The sequence below is a fragment of the Hyla sarda genome, unplaced genomic scaffold, assembly GCF_029499605.1.
Source record: "Hyla sarda isolate aHylSar1 unplaced genomic scaffold, aHylSar1.hap1 scaffold_511, whole genome shotgun sequence".
Lineage (NCBI taxonomy): Eukaryota > Metazoa > Chordata > Amphibia > Anura > Hylidae > Hyla > Hyla sarda.
Window position 1 is genome coordinate 76,329 of NW_026610522.1, and position 15,597 is coordinate 91,925.

General features: G+C 46.2%; 6 non-coding genes and 1 pseudogene across 6 annotated transcripts; all 7 read left to right on the forward strand.

Annotated features, from left to right (window-relative positions):
- Positions 1 to 1,463: 1,463 nt before the first annotated feature.
- On the forward strand, positions 1,464 to 1,654 carry LOC130338000 (U2 spliceosomal RNA). The gene has a single exon (XR_008878779.1). It is a non-coding gene; the product is annotated as a U2 spliceosomal RNA (small nuclear RNA).
- A 2,079-nt stretch (positions 1,655 to 3,733) lies between these two features.
- On the forward strand, positions 3,734 to 3,924 carry LOC130338001 (U2 spliceosomal RNA). Its single transcript, XR_008878780.1, has one exon. It is a non-coding gene; the product is annotated as a U2 spliceosomal RNA (small nuclear RNA).
- A 2,087-nt stretch (positions 3,925 to 6,011) lies between these two features.
- LOC130337954 (U2 spliceosomal RNA) lies at positions 6,012 to 6,202 on the forward strand. The gene has a single exon (XR_008878754.1). It is a non-coding gene; the product is annotated as a U2 spliceosomal RNA (small nuclear RNA).
- A 2,087-nt stretch (positions 6,203 to 8,289) lies between these two features.
- Positions 8,290 to 8,480, forward strand: LOC130338002 (U2 spliceosomal RNA). Its single transcript, XR_008878781.1, has one exon. It is a non-coding gene; the product is annotated as a U2 spliceosomal RNA (small nuclear RNA).
- Positions 8,481 to 10,567: 2,087 nt separating this feature from the next.
- LOC130338003 (U2 spliceosomal RNA) lies at positions 10,568 to 10,758 on the forward strand. Its single transcript, XR_008878782.1, has one exon. It is a non-coding gene; the product is annotated as a U2 spliceosomal RNA (small nuclear RNA).
- A 2,089-nt stretch (positions 10,759 to 12,847) lies between these two features.
- On the forward strand, positions 12,848 to 13,007 carry LOC130337978 (U2 spliceosomal RNA; annotated as a pseudogene).
- A 693-nt stretch (positions 13,008 to 13,700) lies between these two features.
- LOC130337973 (U2 spliceosomal RNA) lies at positions 13,701 to 13,883 on the forward strand. The gene has a single exon (XR_008878766.1). It is a non-coding gene; the product is annotated as a U2 spliceosomal RNA (small nuclear RNA).
- Positions 13,884 to 15,597: the final 1,714 nt, after the last annotated feature.

Below are 15,597 nucleotides of genomic sequence, written 5' to 3' on the forward strand. Positions count from 1 at the left end.
ATAGACCAAAGTACAGAGGGTTAGGCTATGCTATTGTGCACCTACCTGATGCATCAGAAGGTGCGAGGCCCTTGCTAAATTCTGTGCACAGACTTTGAGATCTATACTTTAGACTGTATCTAAACCTGCTCCAACATGGACTGACATTCTGGCCTACTTTCAGCCGATGCGACTTGTCTGTCGCTGAACAGTCGCTTTTTATGTATTCAGCACCTATGTATAATGTTGTAAAAATGCTCTAGAAGCTAAAGTCGCAGAAATGTCACACATATTTGGCCTGCAACTTTCTGTGCGACAAATTCAGACAGGAAAAATCAGTATAAATCCTTAGAAAATTATCCCCCAGTGTCTCCATCTGCTGGCGGTATTGAATAAGCATTGCTGCACTGATGGGGTATGCATTAGACGAAAAAAAAGAAGAAAAAGAAGAATAATACGCCCAGAAAAGAGGCGAAAAGGAGAAAAACGTAAAAAAACGTGAAAAAAAAGTAAGAGGAAGAGAAGGGAAAAAAAGGTGGAAATGGGTTTAAAAGTGATTTCGGCGGAGAAATATATATATATATATATATATATATATATATATATATATACGCGCACACACACACATATATATAAACGTATTCTCCGTTGAGATATTGCAGCCGCTGCTGTGTCCAGGCCCAGGAGCCTTAGCACTGTGCTGTGATGTCACTCAATACCACTGACATCACTAGGTGTAAACAACATCTCTCCTTTGCTGTGTATGTGACTATGGAGCTGTTTGGTGATGTCGTCTATTATGGCCTTCATAGAAGCAACAGGAGATTGTTGCATCCATCTAGAACCCTCAGAACTACAGTGCTATGATGTCACTCACTTCCACAGGCCTTGCAGAGTGTAAACAACAACAACCCAGCTTTGTTGTGTATGTAACCATAGGGATTTGTGATGTCACCTAGAACCTTCACAGCAGCGACAGCTTTATGAGGAGCATCAGCACTGCTCTGCCTGAGCAGAACCATCACCGCCATAGGTTGTCAAATAACCCGGGTTTAACCCACACAGGTAAGTCCAATGGGGTGCAGGCATGTCCTCTATGCTTACAGCTTCCCGTGGGTGTTGGTTTGATACCGTTTGGGGACAGCCAAGGAGGCATCTGCAGGCAACAAAGGTAGGTGTGTGCTTGTGTGTGTGTTTCCTATGCAGATCCTAAGCCCAGTGTCACATGCAAGTAGGAGGAGTAAGAAGGGTTCCTGGCAAATCCGGGTTATGGATTGCATTTAAAAAGGCCCCGTGGGAGTGCAATGGGCCCCTGTCTTGCTGCTTAGCAATAATGGTATGGGTTTAGGTTCTGCTGTGTGTACTGGTGGTTGACTGCCCCCCAGCCCAGAGTGTGCATGGAAAATTGTCTGGCAGCCTCCCTGACAGCAAGCAGTGATAGTGCCCATGAAGGGCACCTTGTTGGGCCCGCCCCTTTCACGGTTATCGCTTCTCGGCCTTTTGGCTAAGATCAAGTGTAGTATCTGTTCTTATCAGTTTAATATCTGATACGTCCCCTATCTGGGGACCATATATTAAATGGATTTTTGAGAACGGGGGCCGATTTCGAAGCTTGCTTCCGTCGCCCTATGCATTGACCCGATATGGCAGTATCTTCGGGTACAGTGCACCACCCCCTTACAGGGTTAAAAAGAAAGATTCCTACTTTCATTGCTACCTGCTTGCTGGCTAGCCAGCTAGCCAGCCCTGTGGGCCTTGCTGCTGCTGCAGCCAAAAAACAAAAGGTGGTGCTGCTGCTGCTTCTGCTGCTTCTGCTTCTGCTTGTGTCTGGCCGCTGTTGGAGCGTCCAGGCACAGGACTTCTGCTGCTGCTGACTAAATGGCCTCCTTAATTGGATCATTTGAGTAGCCAGCACACCTGTGCAGGTAGGGCATGACATGATAGGCAGCTGCCTTGATAGCGGGTGGGTGCTGAATGTTCCTAATTGACAAAATAAGATTAATGCTTATGAAGAAATATAAAATCTCATCCCTTCCCCAATATCGCGCCACACCCCTACCCCTTAATTCCCTGGTTGAACTTGATGGACATATGTCTTTTTTCGACCGTACTAACTATGTAACTATGTAACATAACATGGGGGGGGGGGGGGGGTCTCCTGGCTGTTCACACAGGTGTGTCATTGCTGTACATTGACCATGCATTGCTTCTGTGGTATTGCAAAGGCAAAGACAAATGCTTCCAGCCATCCATTGCACTAATGGATTGGTCATCAGCTGGCTGTCTATGTCCCGCATCAATATAGACCAAAGTACAGAGGGTTAGGCTATGCTATTGTGCACCTACCTGATGCATCAGAAGGTGCGAGGCCCTTGCTAAATTCTGTGCACAGACTTTGAGATCTATACTTTAGACTGTATCTAAACCTGCTCCAACATGGACTGACATTCTGGCCTACTTTCAGCCGATGCGACTTGTCTGTCGCTGAACAGTCGCTTTTTATGTATTCAGCACCTATGTATAATGTTGTAAAAATGCTCTAGAAGCTAAAGTCGCAGAAATGTCACACATATTTGGCCTGCAACTTTCTGTGCGACAAATTCAGACAGGAAAAATCAGTATAAATCCTTAGAAAATTATCCCCCAGTGTCTCCATCTGCTGGCGGTATTGAATAAGCATTGCTGCACTGATGGGGTATGCATTAGACGAAAAAAAAGAAGAAAAAGAAGAATAATACACCCAGAAAAGAGGCGAAAAGGAGAAAAACGTAAAAAAACGTGAAAAAAAAGTAAGAGGAAGAGAAGGGAAAAAAAGGTGGAAATGGGTTTAAAAGTGATTTCGGCGGAGAAATATATATATATATATATATATATATATATACGCGCACACACACACATATATATAAACGTATTCTCCGTTGAGATATTGCAGCCGCTGCTGTGTCCAGGCCCAGGAGCCTTAGCACTGTGCTGTGATGTCACTCAATACCACTGACATCACTAGGTGTAAACAACATCTCTCCTTTGCTGTGTATGTGACTATGGAGCTGTTTGGTGATGTCGTCTATTATGGCCTTCATAGAAGCAACAGGAGATTGTTGCATCCATCTAGAACCCTCAGAACTACAGTGCTATGATGTCACTCACTTCCACAGGCCTTGCAGAGTGTAAACAACAACAACCCAGCTTTGTTGTGTATGTAACCATAGGGATTTGTGATGTCACCTAGAACCTTCACAGCAGCGACAGCTTTATGAGGAGCATCAGCACTGCTCTGCCTGAGCAGAACCATCACCGCCATAGGTTGTCAAATAACCCGGGTTTAACCCACACAGGTAAGTCCAATGGGGTGCAGGCATGTCCTCTATGCTTACAGCTTCCCGTGGGTGTTGGTTTGATACCGTTTGGGGACAGCCAAGGAGGCATCTGCAGGCAACAAAGGTAGGTGTGTGCTTGTGTGTGTGTTTCCTATGCAGATCCTAAGCCCAGTGTCACATGCAAGTAGGAGGAGTAAGAAGGGTTCCTGGCAAATCCGGGTTATGGATTGCATTTAAAAAGGCCCCGTGGGAGTGCAATGGGCCCCTGTCTTGCTGCTTAGCAATAATGGTATGGGTTTAGGTTCTGCTGTGTGTACTGGTGGTTGACTGCCCCCCAGCCCAGAGTGTGCATGGAAAATTGTCTGGCAGCCTCCCTGACAGCAAGCAGTGATAGTGCCCATGAAGGGCACCTTGTTGGGCCCGCCCCTTTCACGGTTATCGCTTCTCGGCCTTTTGGCTAAGATCAAGTGTAGTATCTGTTCTTATCAGTTTAATATCTGATACGTCCCCTATCTGGGGACCATATATTAAATGGATTTTTGAGAACGGGGGCCGATTTCGAAGCTTGCTTCCGTCGCCCTATGCATTGACCCGATATGGCAGTATCTTCGGGTACAGTGCACCACCCCCTTACAGGGTTAAAAAGAAAGATTCCTACTTTCATTGCTACCTGCTTGCTGGCTAGCCAGCTAGCCAGCCCTGTGGGCCTTGCTGCTGCTGCAGCCAAAAAACAAAAGGTGGTGCTGCTGCTGCTTCTGCTGCTTCTGCTTCTGCTTGTGTCTGGCCGCTGTTGGAGCGTCCAGGCACAGGACTTCTGCTGCTGCTGACTAAATGGCCTCCTTAATTGGATCATTTGAGTAGCCAGCACACCTGTGCAGGTAGGGCATGACATGATAGGCAGCTGCCTTGATAGCGGGTGGGTGCTGAATGTTCCTAATTGACAAAATAAGATTAATGCTTATGAAGAAATATAAAATCTCATCCCTTCCCCAATATCGCGCCACACCCCTACCCCTTAATTCCCTGGTTGAACTTGATGGACATATGTCTTTTTTCGACCGTACTAACTATGTAACTATGTAACATAACATGGGGGGGGGGGGGGGGTCTCCTGGCTGTTCACACAGGTGTGTCATTGCTGTACATTGACCATGCATTGCTTCTGTGGTATTGCAAAGGCAAAGACAAATGCTTCCAGCCATCCATTGCACTAATGGATTGGTCATCAGCTGGCTGTCTATGTCCCGCATCAATATAGACCAAAGTACAGAGGGTTAGGCTATGCTATTGTGCACCTACCTGATGCATCAGAAGGTGCGAGGCCCTTGCTAAATTCTGTGCACAGACTTTGAGATCTATACTTTAGACTGTATCTAAACCTGCTCCAACATGGACTGACATTCTGGCCTACTTTCAGCCGATGCGACTTGTCTGTCGCTGAACAGTCGCTTTTTATGTATTCAGCACCTATGTATAATGTTGTAAAAATGCTCTAGAAGCTAAAGTCGCAGAAATGTCACACATATTTGGCCTGCAACTTTCTGTGCGACAAATTCAGACAGGAAAAATCAGTATAAATCCTTAGAAAATTATCCCCCAGTGTCTCCATCTGCTGGCGGTATTGAATAAGCATTGCTGCACTGATGGGGTATGCATTAGACGAAAAAAAAGAAGAAAAAGAAGAATAATACACCCAGAAAAGAGGCGAAAAGGAGAAAAACGTAAAAAAACGTGAAAAAAAAGTAAGAGGAAGAGAAGGGAAAAAAAGGTGGAAATGGGTTTAAAAGTGATTTCGGCGGAGAAATATATATATATATATATATATATATATATATATATATACGCGCACACACACACATATATATAAACGTATTCTCCGTTGAGATATTGCAGCCGCTGCTGTGTCCAGGCCCAGGAGCCTTAGCACTGTGCTGTGATGTCACTCAATACCACTGACATCACTAGGTGTAAACAACATCTCTCCTTTGCTGTGTATGTGACTATGGAGCTGTTTGGTGATGTCGTCTATTATGGCCTTCATAGAAGCAACAGGAGATTGTTGCATCCATCTAGAACCCTCAGAACTACAGTGCTATGATGTCACTCACTTCCACAGGCCTTGCAGAGTGTAAACAACAACAACCCAGCTTTGTTGTGTATGTAACCATAGGGATTTGTGATGTCACCTAGAACCTTCACAGCAGCGACAGCTTTATGAGGAGCATCAGCACTGCTCTGCCTGAGCAGAACCATCACCGCCATAGGTTGTCAAATAACCCGGGTTTAACCCACACAGGTAAGTCCAATGGGGTGCAGGCATGTCCTCTATGCTTACAGCTTCCCGTGGGTGTTGGTTTGATACCGTTTGGGGACAGCCAAGGAGGCATCTGCAGGCAACAAAGGTAGGTGTGTGCTTGTGTGTGTGTTTCCTATGCAGATCCTAAGCCCAGTGTCACATGCAAGTAGGAGGAGTAAGAAGGGTTCCTGGCAAATCCGGGTTATGGATTGCATTTAAAAAGGCCCCGTGGGAGTGCAATGGGCCCCTGTCTTGCTGCTTAGCAATAATGGTATGGGTTTAGGTTCTGCTGTGTGTACTGGTGGTTGACTGCCCCCCAGCCCAGAGTGTGCATGGAAAATTGTCTGGCAGCCTCCCTGACAGCAAGCAGTGATAGTGCCCATGAAGGGCACCTTGTTGGGCCCGCCCCTTTCACGGTTATCGCTTCTCGGCCTTTTGGCTAAGATCAAGTGTAGTATCTGTTCTTATCAGTTTAATATCTGATACGTCCCCTATCTGGGGACCATATATTAAATGGATTTTTGAGAACGGGGGCCGATTTCGAAGCTTGTTTCCGTCGCCCTATGCATTGACCCGATATGGCAGTATCTTCGGGTACAGTGCACCACCCCCTTACAGGGTTAAAAAGAAAGATTCCTACTTTCATTGCTACCTGCTTGCTGGCTAGCCAGCTAGCCAGCCCTGTGGGCCTTGCTGCTGCTGCAGCCAAAAAACAAAAGGTGGTGCTGCTGCTGCTTCTGCTGCTTCTGCTTCTGCTTGTGTCTGGCCGCTGTTGGAGCGTCCAGGCACAGGACTTCTGCTGCTGCTGACTAAATGGCCTCCTTAATTGGATCATTTGAGTAGCCAGCACACCTGTGCAGGTAGGGCATGACATGATAGGCAGCTGCCTTGATAGCGGGTGGGTGCTGAATGTTCCTAATTGACAAAATAAGATTAATGCTTATGAAGAAATATAAAATCTCATCCCTTCCCCAATATCGCGCCACACCCCTACCCCTTAATTCCCTGGTTGAACTTGATGGACATATGTCTTTTTTCGACCGTACTAACTATGTAACTATGTAACATAACATGGGGGGGGGGGGGGGGTCTCCTGGCTGTTCACACAGGTGTGTCATTGCTGTACATTGACCATGCATTGCTTCTGTGGTATTGCAAAGGCAAAGACAAATGCTTCCAGCCATCCATTGCACTAATGGATTGGTCATCAGCTGGCTGTCTATGTCCCGCATCAATATAGACCAAAGTACAGAGGGTTAGGCTATGCTATTGTGCACCTACCTGATGCATCAGAAGGTGCGAGGCCCTTGCTAAATTCTGTGCACAGACTTTGAGATCTATACTTTAGACTGTATCTAAACCTGCTCCAACATGGACTGACATTCTGGCCTACTTTCAGCCGATGCGACTTGTCTGTCGCTGAACAGTCGCTTTTTATGTATTCAGCACCTATGTATAATGTTGTAAAAATGCTCTAGAAGCTAAAGTCGCAGAAATGTCACACATATTTGGCCTGCAACTTTCTGTGCGACAAATTCAGACAGGAAAAATCAGTATAAATCCTTAGAAAATTATCCCCCAGTGTCTCCATCTGCTGGCGGTATTGAATAAGCATTGCTGCACTGATGGGGTATGCATTAGACGAAAAAAAAGAAGAAAAAGAAGAATAATACGCCCAGAAAAGAGGCGAAAAGGAGAAAAACGTAAAAAAACGTGAAAAAAAAGTAAGAGGAAGAGAAGGGAAAAAAAGGTGGAAATGGGTTTAAAAGTGATTTCGGCGGAGAAATATATATATATATATATATATATATATATATATATATACGCGCACACACACACATATATATAAACGTATTCTCCGTTGAGATATTGCAGCCGCTGCTGTGTCCAGGCCCAGGAGCCTTAGCACTGTGCTGTGATGTCACTCAATACCACTGACATCACTAGGTGTAAACAACATCTCTCCTTTGCTGTGTATGTGACTATGGAGCTGTTTGGTGATGTCGTCTATTATGGCCTTCATAGAAGCAACAGGAGATTGTTGCATCCATCTAGAACCCTCAGAACTACAGTGCTATGATGTCACTCACTTCCACAGGCCTTGCAGAGTGTAAACAACAACAACCCAGCTTTGTTGTGTATGTAACCATAGGGATTTGTGATGTCACCTAGAACCTTCACAGCAGCGACAGCTTTATGAGGAGCATCAGCACTGCTCTGCCTGAGCAGAACCATCACCGCCATAGGTTGTCAAATAACCCGGGTTTAACCCACACAGGTAAGTCCAATGGGGTGCAGGCATGTCCTCTATGCTTACAGCTTCCCGTGGGTGTTGGTTTGATACCGTTTGGGGACAGCCAAGGAGGCATCTGCAGGCAACAAAGGTAGGTGTGTGCTTGTGTGTGTGTTTCCTATGCAGATCCTAAGCCCAGTGTCACATGCAAGTAGGAGGAGTAAGAAGGGTTCCTGGCAAATCCGGGTTATGGATTGCATTTAAAAAGGCCCCGTGGGAGTGCAATGGGCCCCTGTCTTGCTGCTTAGCAATAATGGTATGGGTTTAGGTTCTGCTGTGTGTACTGGTGGTTGACTGCCCCCCAGCCCAGAGTGTGCATGGAAAATTGTCTGGCAGCCTCCCTGACAGCAAGCAGTGATAGTGCCCATGAAGGGCACCTTGTTGGGCCCGCCCCTTTCACGGTTATCGCTTCTCGGCCTTTTGGCTAAGATCAAGTGTAGTATCTGTTCTTATCAGTTTAATATCTGATACGTCCCCTATCTGGGGACCATATATTAAATGGATTTTTGAGAACGGGGGCCGATTTCGAAGCTTGCTTCCGTCGCCCTATGCATTGACCCGATATGGCAGTATCTTCGGGTACAGTGCACCACCCCCTTACAGGGTTAAAAAGAAATATTCCTACTTTCATTGCTACCTGCTTGCTGGCTAGCCAGCTAGCCAGCCCTGTGGGCCTTGCTGCTGCTGCAGCCAAAAAACAAAAGGTGGTGGTGCTGCTGCTGCTTCTGCTTCTGCTTGTGTCTGGCCGCTGTTGGAGCGTCCAGGCACAGGACTTCTGCTGCTGCTGACTAAATGGCCTCCTTAATTGGATCATTTGAGTAGCCAGCACACCTGTGCAGGTAGGGCATGACATGATAGGCAGCTGCCTTGATAGCGGGTGGGTGCTGAATGTTCCTAATTGACAAAATAAGATTAATGCTTATGAAGAAATATAAAATCTCATCCCTTCCCCAATATCGCGCCACACCCCTACCCCTTAATTCCCTGGTTGAACTTGATGGACATATGTCTTTTTTCGACCGTACTAACTATGTAACTATGTAACATAACATGGGGGGGGGGGGGGGGTCTCCTGGCTGTTCACACAGGTGTGTCATTGCTGTACATTGACCATGCATTGCTTCTGTGGTATTGCAAAGGCAAAGACAAATGCTTCCAGCCATCCATTGCACTAATGGATTGGTCATCAGCTGGCTGTCTATGTCCCGCATCAATATAGACCAAAGTACAGAGGGTTAGGCTATGCTATTGTGCACCTACCTGATGCATCAGAAGGTGCGAGGCCCTTGCTAAATTCTGTGCACAGACTTTGAGATCTATACTTTAGACTGTATCTAAACCTGCTCCAACATGGACTGACATTCTGGCCTACTTTCAGCCGATGCGACTTGTCTGTCGCTGAACAGTCGCTTTTTATGTATTCAGCACCTATGTATAATGTTGTAAAAATGCTCTAGAAGCTAAAGTCGCAGAAATGTCACACATATTTGGCCTGCAACTTTCTGTGCGACAAATTCAGACAGGAAAAATCAGTATAAATCCTTAGAAAATTATCCCCCAGTGTCTCCATCTGCTGGCGGTATTGAATAAGCATTGCTGCACTGATGGGGTATGCATTAGACGAAAAAAAAGAAGAAAAAGAAGAATAATACGCCCAGAAAAGAGGCGAAAAGGAGAAAAACGTAAAAAAACGTGAAAAAAAAGTAAGAGGAAGAGAAGGGAAAAAAAGGTGGAAATGGGTTTAAAAGTGATTTCGGCGGAGAAATATATATATATATATATATATATATATATATATATATATATATACGCGCACACACACACATATATATTAACGTATTCTCCGTTGAGATATTGCAGCCGCTGCTGTGTCCAGGCCCAGGAGCCTTAGCACTGTGCTGTGATGTCACTCAATACCACTGACATCACTAGGTGTAAACAACATCTCTCCTTTGCTGTGTATGTGACTATGGAGCTGTTTGGTGATGTCGTCTATTATGGCCTTCATAGAAGCAACAGGAGATTGTTGCATCCATCTAGAACCCTCAGAACTACAGTGCTATGATGTCACTCACTTCCACAGGCCTTGCAGAGTGTAAACAACAACAACCCAGCTTTGTTGTGTATGTAACCATAGGGATTTGTGATGTCACCTAGAACCTTCACAGCAGCGACAGCTTTATGAGGAGCATCAGCACTGCTCTGCCTGAGCAGAACCATCACCGCCATAGGTTGTCAAATAACCCGGGTTTAACCCACACAGGTAAGTCCAATGGGGTGCAGGCATGTCCTCTATGCTTACAGCTTCCCGTGGGTGTTGGTTTGATACCGTTTGGGGACAGCCAAGGAGGCATCTGCAGGCAACAAAGGTAGGTGTGTGCTTGTGTGTGTGTTTCCTATGCAGATCCTAAGCCCAGTGTCACATGCAAGTAGGAGGAGTAAGAAGGGTTCCTGGCAAATCCGGGTTATGGATTGCATTTAAAAAGGCCCCGTGGGAGTGCAATGGGCCCCTGTCTTGCTGCTTAGCAATAATGGTATGGGTTTAGGTTCTGCTGTGTGTACTGGTGGTTGACTGCCCCCCAGCCCAGAGTGTGCATGGAAAATTGTCTGGCAGCCTCCCTGACAGCAAGCAGTGATAGTGCCCATGAAGGGCACCTTGTTGGGCCCGCCCCTTTCACGGTTATCGCTTCTCGGCCTTTTGGCTAAGATCAAGTGTAGTATCTGTTCTTATCAGTTTAATATCTGATACGTCCCCTATCTGGGGACCATATATTAAATGGATTTTTGAGAACGGGGGCCGATTTCGAAGCTTGCTTCCGTCGCCCTATGCATTGACCCGATATGGCAGTATCTTCGGGTACAGTGCACCACCCCCTTACAGGGTTAAAAAGAAAGATTCCTACTTTCATTGCTACCTGCTTGCTGGCTAGCCAGCTAGCCAGCCCTGTGGGCCTTGCTGCTGCTGCAGCCAAAAAACAAAAGGTGGTGCTGCTGCTGCTTCTGCTTCTGCTTGTGTCTGGCCGCTGTTGGAGCGTCCAGGCACAGGACTTCTGCTGCTGCTGACTAAATGGCCTCCTTTATTGGATCATTTGAGTAGCCAGCACACCTGTGCAGGTAGGGCATGACATGATAGGCAGCTGCCTTGATAGCGGGTGGGTGCTGAATGTTCCTAATTGACAAAATAAGATTAATGCTTATGAAGAAATATAAAATCTCATCCCTTCCCCAATATCGCGCCACACCCCTACCCCTTAATTCCCTGGTTGAACTTGATGGACATATGTCTTTTTTCGACCGTACTAACTATGTAACTATGTAACATAACATGGGGGGGGGGGGGGGTCTCCTGGCTGTTCACACAGGTGTGTCATTGCTGTACATTGACCATGCATTGCTTCTGTGGTATTGCAAAGGCAAAGACAAATGCTTCCAGCCATCCATTGCACTAATGGATTGGTCATCAGCTGGCTGTCTATGTCCCGCATCAATATAGACCAAAGTACAGAGGGTTAGGCTATGCTATTGTGCACCTACCTGATGCATCAGAAGGTGCGAGGCCCTTGCTAAATTCTGTGCACAGACTTTGAGATCTATACTTTAGACTGTATCTAAACCTGCTCCAACATGGACTGACATTCTGGCCTACTTTCAGCCGATGCGACTTGTCTGTCGCTGAACAGTCGCTTTTTATGTATTCAGCACCTATGTATAATGTTGTAAAAATGCTCTAGAAGCTAAAGTCGCAGAAATGTCACACATATTTGGCCTGCAACTTTCTGTGCGACAAATTCAGACAGGAAAAATCAGTATAAATCCTTAGAAAATTATCCCCCAGTGTCTCCATCTGCTGGCGGTATTGAATAAGCATTGCTGCACTGATGGGGTATGCATTAGACGAAAAAAAAGAAGAAAAAGAAGAATAATACGCCCAGAAAAGAGGCGAAAAGGAGAAAAACGTAAAAAAACGTGAAAAAAAAGTAAGAGGAAGAGAAGGGAAAAAAAGGTGGAAATGGGTTTAAAAGTGATTTCGGCGGAGAAATATATATATATATATATATATATATATATATATATATATATATATATATACGCGCACACACACACATATATATAAACGTATTCTCCGTTGAGATATTGCAGCCGCTGCTGTGTCCAGGCCCAGGAGCCTTAGCACTGTGCTGTGATGTCACTCAATACCACTGACATCACTAGGTGTAAACAACATCTCTCCTTTGCTGTGTATGTGACTATGGAGCTGTTTGGTGATGTCGTCTATTATGGCCTTCATAGAAGCAACAGGAGATTGTTGCATCCATCTAGAACCCTCAGAACTACAGTGCTATGATGTCACTCACTTCCACAGGCCTTGCAGAGTGTAAACAACAACAACCCAGCTTTGTTGTGTATGTAACCATAGGGATTTGTGATGTCACCTAGAACCTTCACAGCAGCGACAGCTTTATGAGGAGCATCAGCACTGCTCTGCCTGAGCAGAACCATCACCGCCATAGGTTGTCAAATAACCCGGGTTTAACCCACACAGGTAAGTCCAATGGGGTGCAGGCATGTCCTCTATGCTTACAGCTTCCCGTGGGTGTTGGTTTGATACCGTTTGGGGACAGCCAAGGAGGCATCTGCAGGCAACAAAGGTAGGTGTGTGCTTGTGTGTGTGTTTCCTATGCAGATCCTAAGCCCAGTGTCACATGCAAGTAGGAGGAGTAAGAAGGGTTCCTGGCAAATCCGGGTTATGGATTGCATTTAAAAAGGCCCCGTGGGAGTGTAATGGGCCCCTGTCTTGCTGCTTAGCAATAATGGTATGGGTTTAGGTTCTGCTGTGTGTACTGGTGGTTGACTGCCCCCCAGCCCAGAGTGTGCATGGAAAATTGTCTGGCAGCCTCCCTGACAGCAAGCAGTGATAGTGCCCATGAAGGGCACCTTGTTGGGCCCGCCCCTTTCACGGTTATCGCTTCTCGGCCTTTTGGCTAAGATCAAGTGTAGTATCTGTTCTTATCAGTTTTCATGCTGGTGGGGATGGGTGCTGCATGGAGGATGCAGGTGTACCAGGGCTTTCCGGGGCTGGTTCTGAGGAATCAGCTCGACGGCTGCCCCGATGTGACCTGTTCCCTCCGGGTCTCGCCATGAGGCTGAGAGGGTCTAGAGCCGAGGTACTTTTGTGCCTCGGGGAGTGGTGACCCCGAGGTGCCGAAACTCACTGGGAGGATAGACTCACTGAGTTGAAGCACGGGCACCATAATCTCTTCACCTTGTGGCACTCACCTCTTGATTCCCGGCCTTCTGGCTAGGATCAGAGAAATTTTTATAGATCCGGCCGGATGTCCGGGCAGTATATCTGCACACATTCACTTATTTATTTCTTTTTTGTCTCACTGTGTCACTTTTTGCGTGTTGTGTGTTCACAGGATTGGTCAGGATGCGGTAGCCCTTCTGGGTGTCCCTCCTGGCGGTCTAGGGGAGGTGTGTGTGGCCATTAGGTTCCGCACCTCCCTGCAAACACCCCGGGTACTCCTGCTTTGGCAGGGTACCTACCGTAATCGGCTCTGCGGGCAGATACCTTGGCTAACGCCAAGGGGGATGCCGGGAGCATTTGTGGTCCCCTAGTAGCTTCGGCGAAAAGGGACATCGAACCTGGAACCTCGCAGGTACCTTTTGGTCCGGAGGCGAAGGGTAAGGTTTGTTGGGGGGCCTCTCTCCTATCGGAGAAGGGCTTGCGATAGACCGCATCCTTTGTGCACGTTTTTTTAGTGTAACACGTTTGCACTTTTTCTTGCACTTTGGGTGAATCGAAAGCACGTTCCTCGGCTTTAGATAAAAAAAAAAAAAAAAATCTGTTCTTATCAGTTTAATATCTGATACGTCCCCTATCTGGGGACCATATATTAAATGGATTTTTGAGAACGGGGGCCGATTTCGAAGCTTGCTTCCGTCGCCCTATGCATTGACCCGATATGGCAGTATCTTCGGGTACAGTGCACCACCCCCTTACAGGGTTAAAAAGAAAGATTCCTACTTTCATTGCTACCTGCTTGCTGGCTAGCCAGCTAGCCAGCCCTGTGGGCCTTGCTGCTGCTGCAGCCAAAAAACAAAAGGTGGTGCTGCTGCTGCTTCTGCTGCTTCTGCTTCTGCTTGTGTCTGGCCGCTGTTGGAGCGTCCAGGCACAGGACTTCTGCTGCTGCTGACTAAATGGCCTCCTTAATTGGATCATTTGAGTAGCCAGCACACCTGTGCAGGTAGGGCATGACATGATAGGCAGCTGCCTTGATAGCGGGTGGGTGCTGAATGTTCCTAATTGACAAAATAAGATTAATGCTTATGAAGAAATATAAAATCTCCTCCCTTCCCCAATATCGCGCCACACCCCTACCCCTTAATTCCCTGGTTGAACTTGATGGACATATGTCTTTTTTCGACCGTACTAACTATGTAACTATGTAACATAACATGGGGGGGGGGGGGTCTCCTGGCTGTTCACACAGGTGTGTCATTGCTGTACATTGACCATGCATTGCTTCTGTGGTATTGCAAAGGCAAAGACAAATGCTTCCAGCCATCCATTGCACTAATGGATTGGTCATCAGCTGGCTGTCTATGTCCCGCATCAATATAGACCAAAGTACAGAGGGTTAGGCTATGCTATTGTGCACCTACCTGATGCATCAGAAGGTGCGAGGCCCTTGCTAAATTCTGTGCACAGACTTTGAGATCTATACTTTAGACTGTATCTAAACCTGCTCCAACATGGACTGACATTCTGGCCTACTTTCAGCCGATGCGACTTGTCTGTCGCTGAACAGTCGCTTTTTATGTATTCAGCACCTATGTATAATGTTGTAAAAATGCTCTAGAAGCTAAAGTCGCAGAAATGTCACACATATTTGGCCTGCAACTTTCTGTGCGACAAATTCAGACAGGAAAAATCAGTATAAATCCTTAGAAAATTATCCCCCAGTGTCTCCATCTGCTGGCGGTATTGAATAAGCATTGCTGCACTGATGGGGTATGCATTAGACGAAAAAAAAGAAGAAAAAGAAGAATAATACGCCCAGAAAAGAGGCGAAAAGGAGAAAAACGTAAAAAAACGTGAAAAAAAAGTAAGAGGAAGAGAAGGGAAAAAAAGGTGGAAATGGGTTTAAAAGTGATTTCGGCTGAGAAATATATATATATATATATATATATATATATATATATATATATATACGCGCACACACACACATATATATAAACGTATTCTCCGTTGAGATATTGCAGCCGCTGCTGTGTCCAGGCCCAGGAGCCTTAGCACTGTGCTGTGATGTCACTCAATACCACTGACATCACTAGGTGTAAACAACATCTCTCCTTTGCTGTGTATGTGACTATGGAGCTGTTTGGTGATGTCGTCTATTATGGCCTTCATAGAAGCAACAGGAGATTGTTGCATCCATCTAGAACCCTCAGAACTACAGTGCTATGATGTCACTCACTTCCACAGGCCTTGCAGAGTGTAAACAACAACAACCCAGCTTTGTTGTGTATGTAACCATAGGGATTTGTGATGTCACCTAGAACCTTCACAGCAGCGACAGCTTTATGAGGAGCATCAGCACTGCTCTGCCTGAGCAGAACCATCACCGCCATAGGTTGTCAAATAACCCGGGTTTAACCCACACAGGTAAGTCCAATGGGGTGCAGGCATGTCCTCTATGCTTACAGCT